The 14,173-nt window shown below is 37.1% G+C and overlaps 1 pseudogene; it reads left to right on the top strand.

The window, feature by feature from the left end:
- Positions 1 to 453: 453 nt before the first annotated feature.
- Positions 454 to 14,173, top strand: part of LOC112635855 — an 18,154-nt pseudogene continuing 4,434 nt past the window's right edge.

Here is a 14,173-nt window from a genome sequence, read left to right as displayed (position 1 = left end):
GTGGACAAGGAGTCTTAGAAATTTCAGACCATGCAGATTTTTAAAAAGACTTTAGCTCAGGTCCAGTAAAGGCACAGGAATAACATGAGGAAGACTTGGAATTCGCTCTCACCCCTTGTCTATCTATCTCCCTTTTCATTTGTTTTGGTAACTTTCACTTTTATGGATTTCCATAGCTTAATGTTAGCCTCTCCCTGCTTTTTGTTTTGGATAGATGATTATTAAATGAAATTGGACTTGTAATTACTGAGTCTACCTAGAAATATATTCATTTCTAAAATGCTTTCATAAATATTATTTATTCATCCAACAAATATTTATTGAGTATCTGATTCTATGACAGACACAGTGATATAAACACAAATACAATAAGATCCCAACCTCTAAAGAACATACAGTTGAGAGAAGAAGGCAGAATTCTATCAAAATAAGCACCATAGAGCTGGTGACGCCATGATCAAAAGGAGTTATAGGAAGTGGAAAGGGGACCTGGGTAGGAGGGTGATGTCTGACTGTGAGCCACAGACATTCTTTTATTTGCCTACAGGTGTTGTTGTTGTTGCTGTTTTTAATTGCTACCACATTTAAAAACACACAAAAATAAGATATTCAGTTTCTCAATAAAATAGAAAGTCTCGCAAAGCTGGGCCTTCATATCCACAAGGTCACAGAGCTGCCCTCAACTGAGCCTGACCTGTGAGTCATTCTTGCCCCGGTGCCAGCCATGTGAGTTAAGAAGCTTCCAAATCATTCTAATCCCTAGCTATTCAAGTCATCTCCAGCTGTTTGAGTCTTCTGATCTGATGTTCCAGACATCATGGTGCAAAAAAAAAAAAAAAAAAAACACTTTGGCATTGCTCCATCTGCCTACTCTCCAAATGTTCTGTCATGAGGCACTTTCAGAACCCAGGAGGTATGCAGTGAAAAGCCCAAGTCACATGCAGAGGTGATATGGTTTGGCTGTATCCCCACCAAATCTCACCCTGAATTGTGATAATCTCCATGTGTTAAGGGCAGGGCCAGGTGGAGATAATTGAATCATGGGGGTGGTTCCCCCATACTGTTCTTGTGGTAGTGAATAAGTCTCATAAGATCTGATGGTTTTAGAACTGGGAGTTCCCCTGCACAAGCCCCATTGCCTGCCACCATGTAAGACATCCCTTTGTTCCTTCTTTGTCTTCCACCGTGATCGTGAGACCTCCCCAGCCATGTGGAACTGTGAGTCCATTCAACCTCTTTCCTTTATAAACCACCCAGTTTCAGGTATGTCTTTATTAGCTGCATGAGAACAGACTAATACAAGAGGTCACATGCTGATTCCTGTCAATAGCCCCAGTGGAGCCCAGACTTTGAGTCATCACGGCTACCCCATGAGACATGTGAGTGAAGAAGCCTCCGGGTAATTCCAGTCCCCAGCCATGTGAGTCAGCTCCAGTTGTGAGAGTTCCAACTGAGGCCCTCAACATAGTGAAGCAGAGACAAGTCATCTTCGCTTTGCCTTATCTGGATTCTTGACCTACAGAAACTATGGACATGAAAAATGGTTGCCAGCCTCCCAAAGTGCTGGGATTACAGGCATGGGCCACCACACTTTTTAAAGTGTCCTGTTAGGCACTTTTAAAATCGTTAGTATTATTCTTACAGTTTTCTATTTTATAACACAGAAGAGTGGTCTGTCTTGAAGGTATACACATAATATATGAGTCATTGTCAAATAAGCCTTGAAAGACATGGGGATAGATAAATTAATCCAAGCAATTTGTGGAATGCAAAGATAAGGAAAAAGTATAGATTCTGATAAACCCAAATGTTAAGGGGGAAAAGAGAGGACAAAATGGAAACAAACACAAACAAAAAATAGTCAGGGAGTAAGAAGACCAGGAAAGAATAACAACACGGAAATAAAGATTGAAGAGAGTTTCTTTAGGAAACAAGCAATCAGCATGTCAAAACTACAGAGGATGTAATTATGAACATCTAAAAGTTATCCATTGGATTTTAGTAGTTATATTGAGGGAAAGAGTGGGAAACAGATAGACAAAAAAAAAAAAAAAAATTAGCCTAGTTCTTTCTTTCTTTTTTTTTTTTTTTAAGATAATTCTCACTCTGTTGCCCACGCTGGAGTGCAATGGCAAGATCTTAGCTCACTGCAACTTCCACCTGGGTTCAAGTGATTCTCATGCCTCAGCCTCCAGGTAGCTGGGATTACAGGCCTGTGCCACCAAGCCCGGCTAATTTTTGTATTTTTAGTAGAGACAGGGTCTCGCTATGTTGCCCAGGCTGGTCTTGAACTCCTGGCCTCAAGTGATCCGCCTGCCTTAGCATCCCAAAGTGCTGGGATTACAGGCATGAGTCATTGTGCCTGGCCCGTAATTTAGGCTAGTTCTTTAAAAAACACCTTGGCAGTTAAAAGAAAGCCTCCCTCAAACATGAGACCTTACAGTAGAGAGCAAGAGCAAGAGTGGAGTGGAGCTTTTTAGATTTGTTTTATAGATGAGCCAGACTTGAATATGTCCTGGGCTGCAAGGAAGTAGCCAGTGGAGAAAGAGGTTTAAAATACTCAAGAGACAGAGAAGAGTGAGGAATGGATAGATATAGATATAGATATAGATATAGATATAGATATAGATATAGATATAGATATAGAGATAAAATGTATGTTAAGGTGAGGAGAATTACTCAGGATTCCTGAATGGTAGGCCAGTAGCCTTTGTAGGAAATTATAGGTATGCTTCTCTTACTCAACAATATAAATAAATAAATGAATAAAAAACCCATTTGTAAAATTCTTCACATTTTAAATAGTTTGATAATACAATGGAAGAAAATAACGTTATAATAAGATTTTATTAGGTTTGGATTCAGAGTAACTTCTAGAATCCTGTTGTTGGTAGGGTTTTCAAATAATTTTCAAAAATTTCACACAATGTTTAAATACTATAGCTGTATCTAGTATAATTTCATTGTAGATTTGCATCCATATATACACACACGTGCTCATGCATTAAACACCTACTGATATATACATACACGCTTACTTATACTTTTGTGTGTGATGTGTGAAAAATGTTTGGAAGAATATATTCTGAGATGTTAATGGTGTTGTCTCCGGATGGTGAGTTTATAGTTCGTATATTTTCTCTTTATGATTTTCTGTTATACAATGAGCGCATTTGAATTTTTAATAAAAAGTTAACTGCCAGAATAACAAAGATAATTTTAAATAATATTTTTAAAAGTTCTTTTGCATTTTGATGCAGAAAAAGATTTTTCACACTCTCTTAAATCAGAGAAATTAAAATAGAGGACTATTTCAAAAAAAAACATGCTTTGTCTTTTAATGAAGGACAAGCTACTTTGAATGAGATCATTATTTCCAAAATCATATTGAATTTACCTCCCTTACTTAATGCAAAAGAACACTGTTCCTAACATTCTCACATTTACCTATAAGAGCAATATTATAGGTACACAGAGGGCCTTTCAATATGCATTGTACTCGACATATGTAATACATTGGAAATGAACTACAATAATAATTTAGAAAGGATCGGGAGAGTAAGTGTTTTCTTATAGCTTCTTGTTAAATAGCTATTACTTTCTTGGTAATTCTTCCTTTGTGAATTCTTTCTTTAAGCTATGGATAACAAGTGCAACATATTCTTATTTTTTTACATAGTTAAAACAGAATAAATGAGTGTGTTGTCTGAGAGAGAAAAAAAGAGAGAGAATAAACACGGTTGAAGATGAAGCTCCATAAATTTGAATGAACTTCACATCATCTACTCAGAGGAAATGTTTGAAATATAAATAGTATTATGCACCATCACTGATGTAGGCAAAGCATGAACTATATTCTAGCAATAGTTGTCAATCAGGGAAGACTTGAAAGAACAAATTCTGTCAAAGTCTTGCCCAGTCTTACCTTTTTAGATGTCTTTCCAAAGAGAATCTTGAACAGAGAAAACATTCTAAAAAAATAAATAAATAGGCAACAAATAACTCCCCGGCTGATGTACTATCTCTAGTTTAGTTCTTCAAAACATTTCATCAGGAGCATTGATCTAAATTACCCCCAAGATTTTAGATTATAATTTTTCAAAGCAGGGTTTTAAGAGTCCCTGAAGTCAGTGCCTTGTAACCCCATATGATTGATGTCTGACACAATCTCGACAGTCATCAAAATTTTAGTGGACTCCTTCCATTTATTTTGCAGGTATTAGGAAAAGCATTTTGGGTACTGCCTTTATTGAGAGACATTACAAATGATTGAAGACAGGAAAGACTGCACTCCTGATAATGGTGAAGCACTTTAAAGTATGTATAACCTTTTAAAGTATGTTCAGGTATAGCTAGTGGAAAACCAGGTAGTTCCAGGCAGCTACTGCTGCCTAACTACTCTCACTTTCTCTGGAAACCAGTGAGATTTCTGATTTATAGTTCTCAGGCAAAGGGTGTTCTTCCAACCCAAAGTGACTGTCTTCTCCATTTCACCCCTTTACACCTGAACATTCTCCAATTGTTTCTAAAAATCACGTAGCACAATTGGAAAATCTGAGTTCCTCAGTTCCAGGAAGGGCCCACGGTATATAAGGTTGACATGGAGATGTTTCAGATTCATATTAATTCTAGAAGAATCCAGTCTCAGAGTGGATACCACATCTTTGTGCAAGAGAATATGATCACAGTCTTTTCCAATTACAATTTGTGACAAGACTAGAATATGTGTTCTGTGATAATATTAAAATGCAGTCAAGATACTTTCATTGAATTTCTGGTTGTTCTGTGAAATGTTTTAACAGCATTTTCTGTTCAATTCATTTGCACCTGCAAATATACTCTATGGAATCCAATTTGGAATTTATATAACACAGATAAATATCAAGTAAGAAATATTCTCAGAGTATAATCTTCTGTATGTTATTTTAATTAATATTCACAACCATCTCTTGGATTCCTGCAGGAAAGAGTGACAAACAGCAAATACATGATTTAAATCAACTCTAGATATTGGTTTCATTTCTCTTTCCTTAATGATTTTTTTTACCTAAATTTTTTTTTACCTTAAAGTCTCTACCCACCCATATATAAAGCTTTATAAATACTCCAAGGTAGCATAATTGACTGATATAAATTTCAACTCTTATCTCTCAATATTGGTAAAACGCTACTATTTAACATAATGTTTAAAAGGCAAGATGCAAGGAAAAAACAAGTCATCAAATGTCTGCATAACCCACAAACTAATTAATCAATCCCCAGAAATAAAAAGTTGGTGCTAACAGTGATTGATTAGACAACCTTTTCAAAATATTTTTTTAAAAAGAAAACAGGGATGTAAATTTCAATTAAATATAAATATAATTTGAAAATTTCATAGAACGTAGATGTCAGTGGGGCCATATATTACATGCTGTATTCATCCTGAGTATGCCTTTACGTTTTCAAGAAATGTATTTGATTAGAACATCTCTGCAAAAGGCAGCCAATTGTTTTTTTGTACTAACAGTGTTAGGGAAAGATCTGCTTTGCCAAAAGTGCCTTTTCTTCTGCCTTTAGCTTCAACAAATGATCAGCTCTCAGTTGACACTTAAACATTCATTGTTTTGCCTTTTTTATTATCACAATAAAACTTGACAAACAGCTCTCTCCTGTCTTGCTTCTTCTGCTTACCTCCCTATATGCTATGTAAATGGTATATACACATTTAGTACTTTGTATATGTTCTCTGAGTTCTAACATCTATTTAAACAAAAATAAGTCCTTTATAAATGATTGCAAGTTTTTGGCCTTACGTTGCTGCAGTTTAGCAATCTTCTGGCTCTGAGTAAACTCTGCAAAAGAGCTGTTCTTGAGTGCTTGCCTATGTTTCCATGCAGAATGTAGGCTTATTCATATCTACAAATAACAGAGCATTAAAAATAAAATAATTTCCTGATTAGGATGAGTCACTTCCAGTAAAAGCAAATGTCTTGGTAAGAACATGAAACCTATATTGAATGTCTGAGAGCATTTGCTTCTGTGTCTTGGTCATGGTGGTCTGGAGTGGGTCTGGTGTGGCCTATGAGTCAAAGTTACTTACTGATAATATTTATGCCACAGCAACCTGTTTTGGTGATCACCAGTGCCATCCGATAGTCTCTGCTTCTTGAGATTTTGAACTGTTATACATCTTTTCTTACTATTTCCTAACGACCTAGTTTTAAAAAGTGTAACATATGACTCATTATACTGCTTGTGTAATATATGCATAATGAGTTTGGAAGCAAACAGATAATTCTTAATTCAGAAAGAACATGAAATTTCTAGCAGGTTGTAATGTGCTAAGCTTTATTTTCCAGTACAAATAATGAGTCATGGAACAAAATGAATTATAGGAGTAGGTAATTATGAAAGTATGATAAGGAAATCAATTTAGCTCATCATCTGGCACTCTATAGAAAATAGAAATTAACACTTTATTTTCTAGGTGCACCTCAGGCCATGCACTCCATAATCACCACTCAACTTACTCTTTCTTGAATAACCCAAGTCCTTTCACTTTGTACACATGGTCACTTGTAGTAACTCGGAGCACCCTTCCACCTTACCTTTGCTACTTAGCAAACATCTCTACTTCTAGGACCAAGTTCAAATGCCCCCTCTGCTGAAATGTCCTCCAAGTGCTTTGTCACTCTGTCCTCTGGACTTTGTTGATACATTGGTTTTTTTGCCCTATTAAAAAGTAATCACACTAATTATTTATATAAGAGATGAATACACATGTATTGTCCACAAACACCTCCAAAGAAATAAGATGTTCAGCATGACCTTTTCCACAGGCTTCACTCATCTGCCACAGTGAAATCATCTCTTATTTTTTGCCATTTTTCCTACATCACATATTTTGTCTTGGATGTATTCTCTGACTTACTGAAGTATATTCTTTAGTAAGCTTTATAGAAATGATTCATAGGTATTAAACTTTCCAAGACTTCGAATATCTAAAAACGACTTTCTTCCCCTTCCCACATTAGTGAATTTGGCTGAGTAAAGAACTCCAGGTTGAGAGAGGAGACAGAGAACAATAGCCAAATAAAAGTCTTACCAATTGTCCCCCTGGCAGAAACACCAAATTAAATAACTATTCACACAAAAGTCCTTCATGAGAACCAAAAATCATGTGAGCAATCACAGTACCTGGTTTTAAGTTTATATCACTGGAAGAGGCACTGAAGAAGGTAGTAAAGATACTCTTGAATTGCAGAGACCGTCCCTTCTCCATCCCTCAGCAGTGGCCATGTGGTGCAGCAAGAGACTCTGTGCACTTGAGGAAGGGAGAGCAAAGGATTGTGGGACTGCATTGGAACTCAGTGCTGCCCTAGCACAACAGAAAGCAACATCAGGCAGAACTCAGCCAGCACCCGTACAGGGAGCATTTACATGAGCCCTAGGCAGAAAGGAATCATCCATCCCAGCAGTCAGAACCTGAGTTCTACCAAGCCTCAAGACCATGGCCTACAGCACTCTGGGGCCCTAAATAAACCTGAAAGGCAATCTATGCTGCAAGGACTGCAATTCTTTGGCAAGGTCTGGTGCTGTGCTAAGTGTGGAGTGAGGGGACTTGCAGGGAATGTGACCTAGTGAGACACCAGCTGGGGTGGCCAAGGGAGTGCTTGTGCCAATTTCCCAACCCCAGCCAGCACAGCTTGTAGCACCAAAAGAGACTCCTTTTGTTTGAGGAGAGTAGAGGGGAGATTAAAGAGGACTTTGTCTTCCAACTTGGATACCAGTTCAGCCACAGTAGAACAGGGCCACAGGCAGAATCCTGAGGCCCCCATTCTAGGATCTAGCGCATGGACAACATTTCTAGACACACCCTCAATGAAAAGGAAACCCGCTGACTTGAAGGGATGGATCCAGTCCTGGCAGGATTTGCCAAGTGCTGATTAAAGAACCCTTGGGCATGAATAATCAGCAGTGATAGGCAGTACTCGCTGTGGGCCTTGGGTGTAACTCAGAGACGTGCTGGTTTCAGGTGTGACTAGCACATTCCCAGTGGTGGTGGCTGTGGTGAGAGACTCATTCTGTTTAAGAAATGGAAACAGAAGAGTAAGGGAGACTTTGTCTTGTGGTGTGGAAACAGCCTGGTTACAATGAGGTAGAGCACCAGGTGGGCTCTTTGGGCTCCTGATTCCAGGCCTTGGCTCCTGATAGCATTTCTGGACCTGTCCTGAAATAGAGGGGAGCCTACTGGCCTGAAAGGAGAGCCCAGGCCTGGCAGCATTCACCACAAGCAGACTGAACAGTCCTTGAGCCTTGAATGAACATCAGTGGTAGCCAGTCAGTACTCTCCATGAACTAGGGCAGCAGTGGCCACAGAAGGAGGCCCCTCTGCTTGTGGAAAGGAGATGGAAGAGTAGGAAGCACTTTGTCTTGTGGCTTGGGTGCCAACTCATTTGCAGTTGAATAGAATATTAGGTAGATTCCTAAGATTCCTGACTCCAGGCCCTGGCTAATGGACAGCATCTCTGGACCCACCCATGGCCAGGGAGAAATTGCCACCTGAAGAAAAAGACATAAGCCTGGCTGGCTCTGCCACCTGCTGATTGTAGAGACCTAGGCCCTTGAGCAAACATAGGTGAGAGCCAAGCAGTGGTTATCACCGACCTTGGTGAAGATCCACAGCTGTGCTGGCTTTGCACAGCTCAGCACAGAGAGAAAGACTCTGTTTGAGGAAATGTAAGAGAAGAGAAGAAGCATCTCTGTCTGGTAATCCAGAGAATTCTTCAGGATCTTATCCAAGACTACCAAGGTGGTACCTCTATGAGTGTGGAAGATTCACAGCATTACTGGGCTTGGAATGCCCCCTAATGCAGATATGGCTGCAATGACCAATATCTTAGATCACAACATGCAAGTCCCTTCAAATACCCTGAAAGCCTTCTCAAGAAGGATGGGTACAAATAAGCACAGACTGCAAAGACTACAGTAAATACCCAATTCTTCAATGCCCAGACAGCAATAAACAGCTACATGCATCAAGACCATCCAGGAAAATATGACCTCAAAAGAAAGAAAGAAAAAAAAAAAACTAAATAAGGCACAAGACACCATGGGCCAATCCTGGAGACAGAAGGATATGTGATATGTGGCCTTTCAAGACAAAGAATTCAAAATAGCTGTTTTGAGCAACTTCAATGAAATTCAAGATAACACAGAGAAGGAATTCAGAATCTTATCAGATAAATTTAACAAAGAGATTGGAATAATTAAACAGAATCAAACAGAAATTCTGGATTTGAAAAATACAACTGACATAATGAAGAATGCATCGGAGTCTCAATAGCAGAATTGATCAGGCAGAAGAAAGAACTGATAAACTTGAAGACAGGCTGTTTGAAAACACATGGTCAGAGGAGACAAAGGAAAAAGAATAAAAAACAATGAAACATGCCTACAAGATCTAGAAAATAGCCTCAAAATAGTAAATCTAAGAGTTATTGGCTGTAAGGCAAGGTAGAGAGAGAGAGACAGGGGTAGAAATTTATTCAAAGAAATAACAGAGAATTTCTCAAACCTAGAGAAAGATATCAAGATACCAGTACAAGAGGGTTATGCAATACCAAGCAGATTTAACTTACATAAGACTACCTCAAGATATTTAATAATCAGACTCCCAAAGGTCAAGGATAAAGAAAGGATTCCAAAAGTAGCAAGAGGGAAAAAGAAAACAACAAATTACAAACAAAGAACTTTCAATATATCTGGCAGTAGACTTCTCAATGGAAATCATACAGGCATACAGGCCAGGAGAGAGTGGTGTGAGATATATAAAGTGCTAAAAGAAAAAAATATGTATCTTAGGATAGTATATCCAAGAAAATATCCTTCAAATATGAAGGAGAAATAAACACTTTCCCAAACAAAAGCTGAAAGATTTCATCAACACTAACCCTGTCCTACAAGAAATGCTAAAGGGAGTTCTCCAGTATGAAATAAAAAGACATTAATAGCAATAAGAAAGTATCTGACGGTATAAAACTCACTGGTAATAGTACACAGAAAAACATAGAATATTATGATACTGCAATTGTGGTGTGTAAACTACTCATATATTGAGTAGAAAGACTAAACAATAAACCTATCAAAAATAATAATTACAACAAAGTAGGAAGGATAAGAAGTACAATAAGACACAAATAGAAACAACAGAAAGTTAAAGAGCATGGGGATATCAAGTTAAAATCTACAGAATTCATTAGTTTTCTCTTTGCTTATTTGCTTGTTTTTATAATTATGAATTCATTAGTTTAAAATAATGTGTTGTAAGATGTTATTTACAAGCCTCAAGTAGCCTCAAATCAAAAAACATACAACACATACACAAAAAGGAAAAGCAATAAATTAAAGAAAATTTAAGTTAAAACCAGAGAAAATCACCTTCACTAAAAGGAAAGAAGAAAGAGGAGAAGACCACAAAACAACCAGAAAACAAATAATAAAATGGCAGTAGTGAGTCCTTATTTATCAATAATAACATTGAATATAAAAGGACTAAACTCTCCAATCAAAAGCCATATAGTGGCTGAATGGATCACAAAACAAGACCCAATTATCTGTTCTCCATAGGAAACACACTTCACTTATAAAAATACACATAGACAGAAAATAAAGGGATGGGAAAAGACATTCCATGTAAATGGAAACCAAAATATATTAGACTAAATAGACAAAAACTATAAAAAGGACAAAAAGGTCACTGTATAATGAAAAAGGATCCATTTTAGCAAGATGATATAACAACTATAAATATATGTACCCAGATATGAAAGCAAATATTATTAGCGTTAAAGAGAGAGATGGACGCTAATACTATAATAGCTGGAGAGTTCAACACCCCACTGTAGCACTGGATAGATCATCTAAACAGAAAATCGACAAAGAAACTTTGGACTTAATCTATGCTATTGACCAAATGGTCTCAATAAATATTTACAAAACATTTCATCCAACAACTAAAGAATACATATTCTTCTCCTCAGCACCTGAATCATTCTCAAAATCAGACAATATGTTAGGCCACAAAACAAGTTTTAATACTTTAAAAAAAACTGGAATCATATCAAATATTTTCTCTGATCACAATGTAGTAAAACTAGAAATCGATAACAGGCTGGGCACAGTGGCTCATGCCTGCAATCCCAGCACTTTGGGAGGCCGAGGTGGGCGGATCACCTGAGATTGTGAGTTCGAGACCAGCCTGACCAACATGAAGAAACCCTACTAAAAATACAAAATTAGCCGGGCATGGTGGCACATGCCTGTAATCCAAGCTACTCTGGAGGCTGAGGCAGGAGAATTGCTTGAACCTGGAAGGTGGAGGTTGCAGTGAGCCAAGACCGTGCCATTGCACTCAAGCCTGGGCAGCAAGAGCGAAACTTCATCTCAGAAAAAAGGAAGAGAGAAAGAAGGAAGGAAGGAAGGAAGGAAGGAAGGAAGGAAGGAAGGAAGGAAGGAAGGAAGGNGAAGGAAGGAAGGAAGGAAGGAAGGAAGGAAGGAAGGAAGGAAGGAAGGAAGGAAGGAAGGAAGGAAGGAGAAAGAAAATCAATAACAACAGAAACAGAAACTTTGGGACTTTACAGACACAAGGAAATTAAATAATATGCTCCTGAATGACCAGTGGGTCAATGAAAAAATTAAGAAGGAAGTTGAAGAATTTCTTGAAACAAATGAAAATGGAAACACAATGTACCAAAACCTGTAGGATACAGCAAAAACAGTACTAAGAGAAAAGTTTATAGCAATAAGCACCTACATCAACAAAGTGGAAAATCTTCACATGACCAACCTTATAATGCCTGTTAAAGAAGTAGAAAATCAAGAGCAAACCAAACCCAAAATTAGTACAAGAAAAACAAAACAAAACAAAACAAAAAACATAGATATCAAGCAAAAATAAATGAAATTGAAACCAAAAACATAAGAGATTAATAAAGGGAAAATCTGTTTTTTTTAAAAGATAAAACCAACAAACTTTTAGCCATACTTACTAACAAAAAAAGAGAGAAGACTCAAATAAAGAAAATCAGAGACAAAAAAGAAGACATCACAACAAATAACACAGAAATTCAAAGGATGATTAGAGACCATTATGAGCAGCTATATGCCAATAAATTGGAAAACCTAGAAAAAATGGATAAATTCCTAGACACTTACAACCTACCAAGATTGAAGAAGTTCAAAACCCCAAAAGACCAATAATAAGTAACAAGATCAATGCTATAATAAAAAGTCTCCCAGCAAGGAAAAGCCAAGCACCCCCCATGGCTTCACTGCTAAATTTTAACAAATAATTAAAGAAGGACTAATACCAATCCTACTCAAACTATTCTGAAAAATAGAGGAGAAAGAAATACTTCCAAACTTATTCTATGAGGCAAGTGTTATTACCCTGAAATCAAAACTAGACAGACACATCAAATAAAGAAAATCATAGGTCAATATCTCTGAACATTGATGCAAAAATCCTTAACAAAATACTAGCAAACTGAATTCAATAACACATTAAAAAGATCATTCATCGTGACCAACTGATACTTTTTACAGGGATACAAGTATGGTTCAACATACAGAAATCAATCAGTGTGATACATCATATTAGCAGAATGAAGGACAAAAGCCATATCATCATTGCAATTGATGCTAAAAATGCATTTGATAAAATTCAATATCCTTTTAAGATTAAAAAAAACACTCAAAAAACTCGGTATAGAAGACACATATCTCAATGCAATAAAAGCCATATATGACATACCCACAGCTAGTATCATACTGAATGGGGAAAAATTGAAAGACTTTCCTCTAAGATTTGGAATATGATCATGATGTCCACTTTCACCATTGTTATTCAACATGGTACTGGAAGTACAAGGGACAAATCAGACAAGAAAAATAAATAAAGTGCCTCCAAATTGGAAAGGGAGAAATCAAATTATCCTTCTTAGCAGATGACATAATCTTAGATTTGTAAAAACCCTAAAGCCTCCACCAAAAACCTATTAGAACTCATAAACAAATTCAGAAAAGCTGTAGAATACAAAATTAACATATAAAAATTAGTAGCATTTCTATATGCCAACAGTGAACAATCTGAAAAGGAAATAAAAAAATAATTACCTTTACAATTGCTACAAGCAAAATAAAATAAAATACCTGGGAATAAAGTTAACCAAAGAAGTGAAGTATTTACAATGAAAACTATAAAACACTAATGAAATAAAATAAAGAGGAAACAAAAGAATGCAAAAATATTTCACGTTCATGGATTGGAAGAATTAATATTGTTAAAATGTCCATACTCCCTAAAGCAATCTACAGATTCAGTGCAAGCCCTATCCAAATACCAATGACATTCTTCATGGAAATAGAAAAAACTATCCCAAAATTTATTTGTAACCAAAGATCCAGAATAGCCAAAGCTATCCTGAGCAAAAAGAACAAAACTGAAGGCATCACATTATCTGACTTCAATTTATACTTTAAAGCTGTAGTAACCAAAGCAGCATGGTACCGGCATAAAAACAGACATAAACCAATGGAACCAAATTGAGAACCCAGAAACAAATATACACATCTACAGTGAACTCATTTTCAACAAAGGTGTCAAGAACATACATTGAGGAAAAGACAGTTTCTTCAATAAATGGTGCCAGGAAAACTGAATATTTATATGCAGAAGAACGAAACTAGACTCCTATCTCTTGTCATGTACAAAAATCAAATCAAAATGGATTAAAGACTTAAATCAAACACCCCAAACTATGAAACCATTAAAAGAAAACATTGATGAAATCCTTCAGGACATTGGAGTAGGCAAAGATTTCTTGAGTAATATCTGACAAGCACAGGCAACTAAAGCAAAAATGGATAAATAGGATCACATCAAGTTAAAAAGATTCTGGCCGGGCTCGGTGGCTCACGCCTGTAATCCCAGCACTTTGGGAGGCCGAGGCGCGTAGATCACGACATCAGGACCATCCTGGCTAACACGGTGAAACCCCGTCTCTACGAAAAATACAAAAAATTAGCCGGCCTTGGTGGCGGGTGCCTGTAATCCCAGCTACTCGGGAGGCTGAGGCAGGAGAATGGCGTGAACCCGGGAGGCGGAGCTTGCAGTGAGCTGAGATCCAGC

The sequence above is a fragment of the Theropithecus gelada genome, chromosome 12 (genome assembly GCF_003255815.1).
Source record: "Theropithecus gelada isolate Dixy chromosome 12, Tgel_1.0, whole genome shotgun sequence".
Taxonomy (NCBI): Eukaryota; Metazoa; Chordata; class Mammalia; order Primates; family Cercopithecidae; genus Theropithecus; species Theropithecus gelada.
This window is presented reverse-complemented; position numbering and strand designations above follow the sequence as displayed.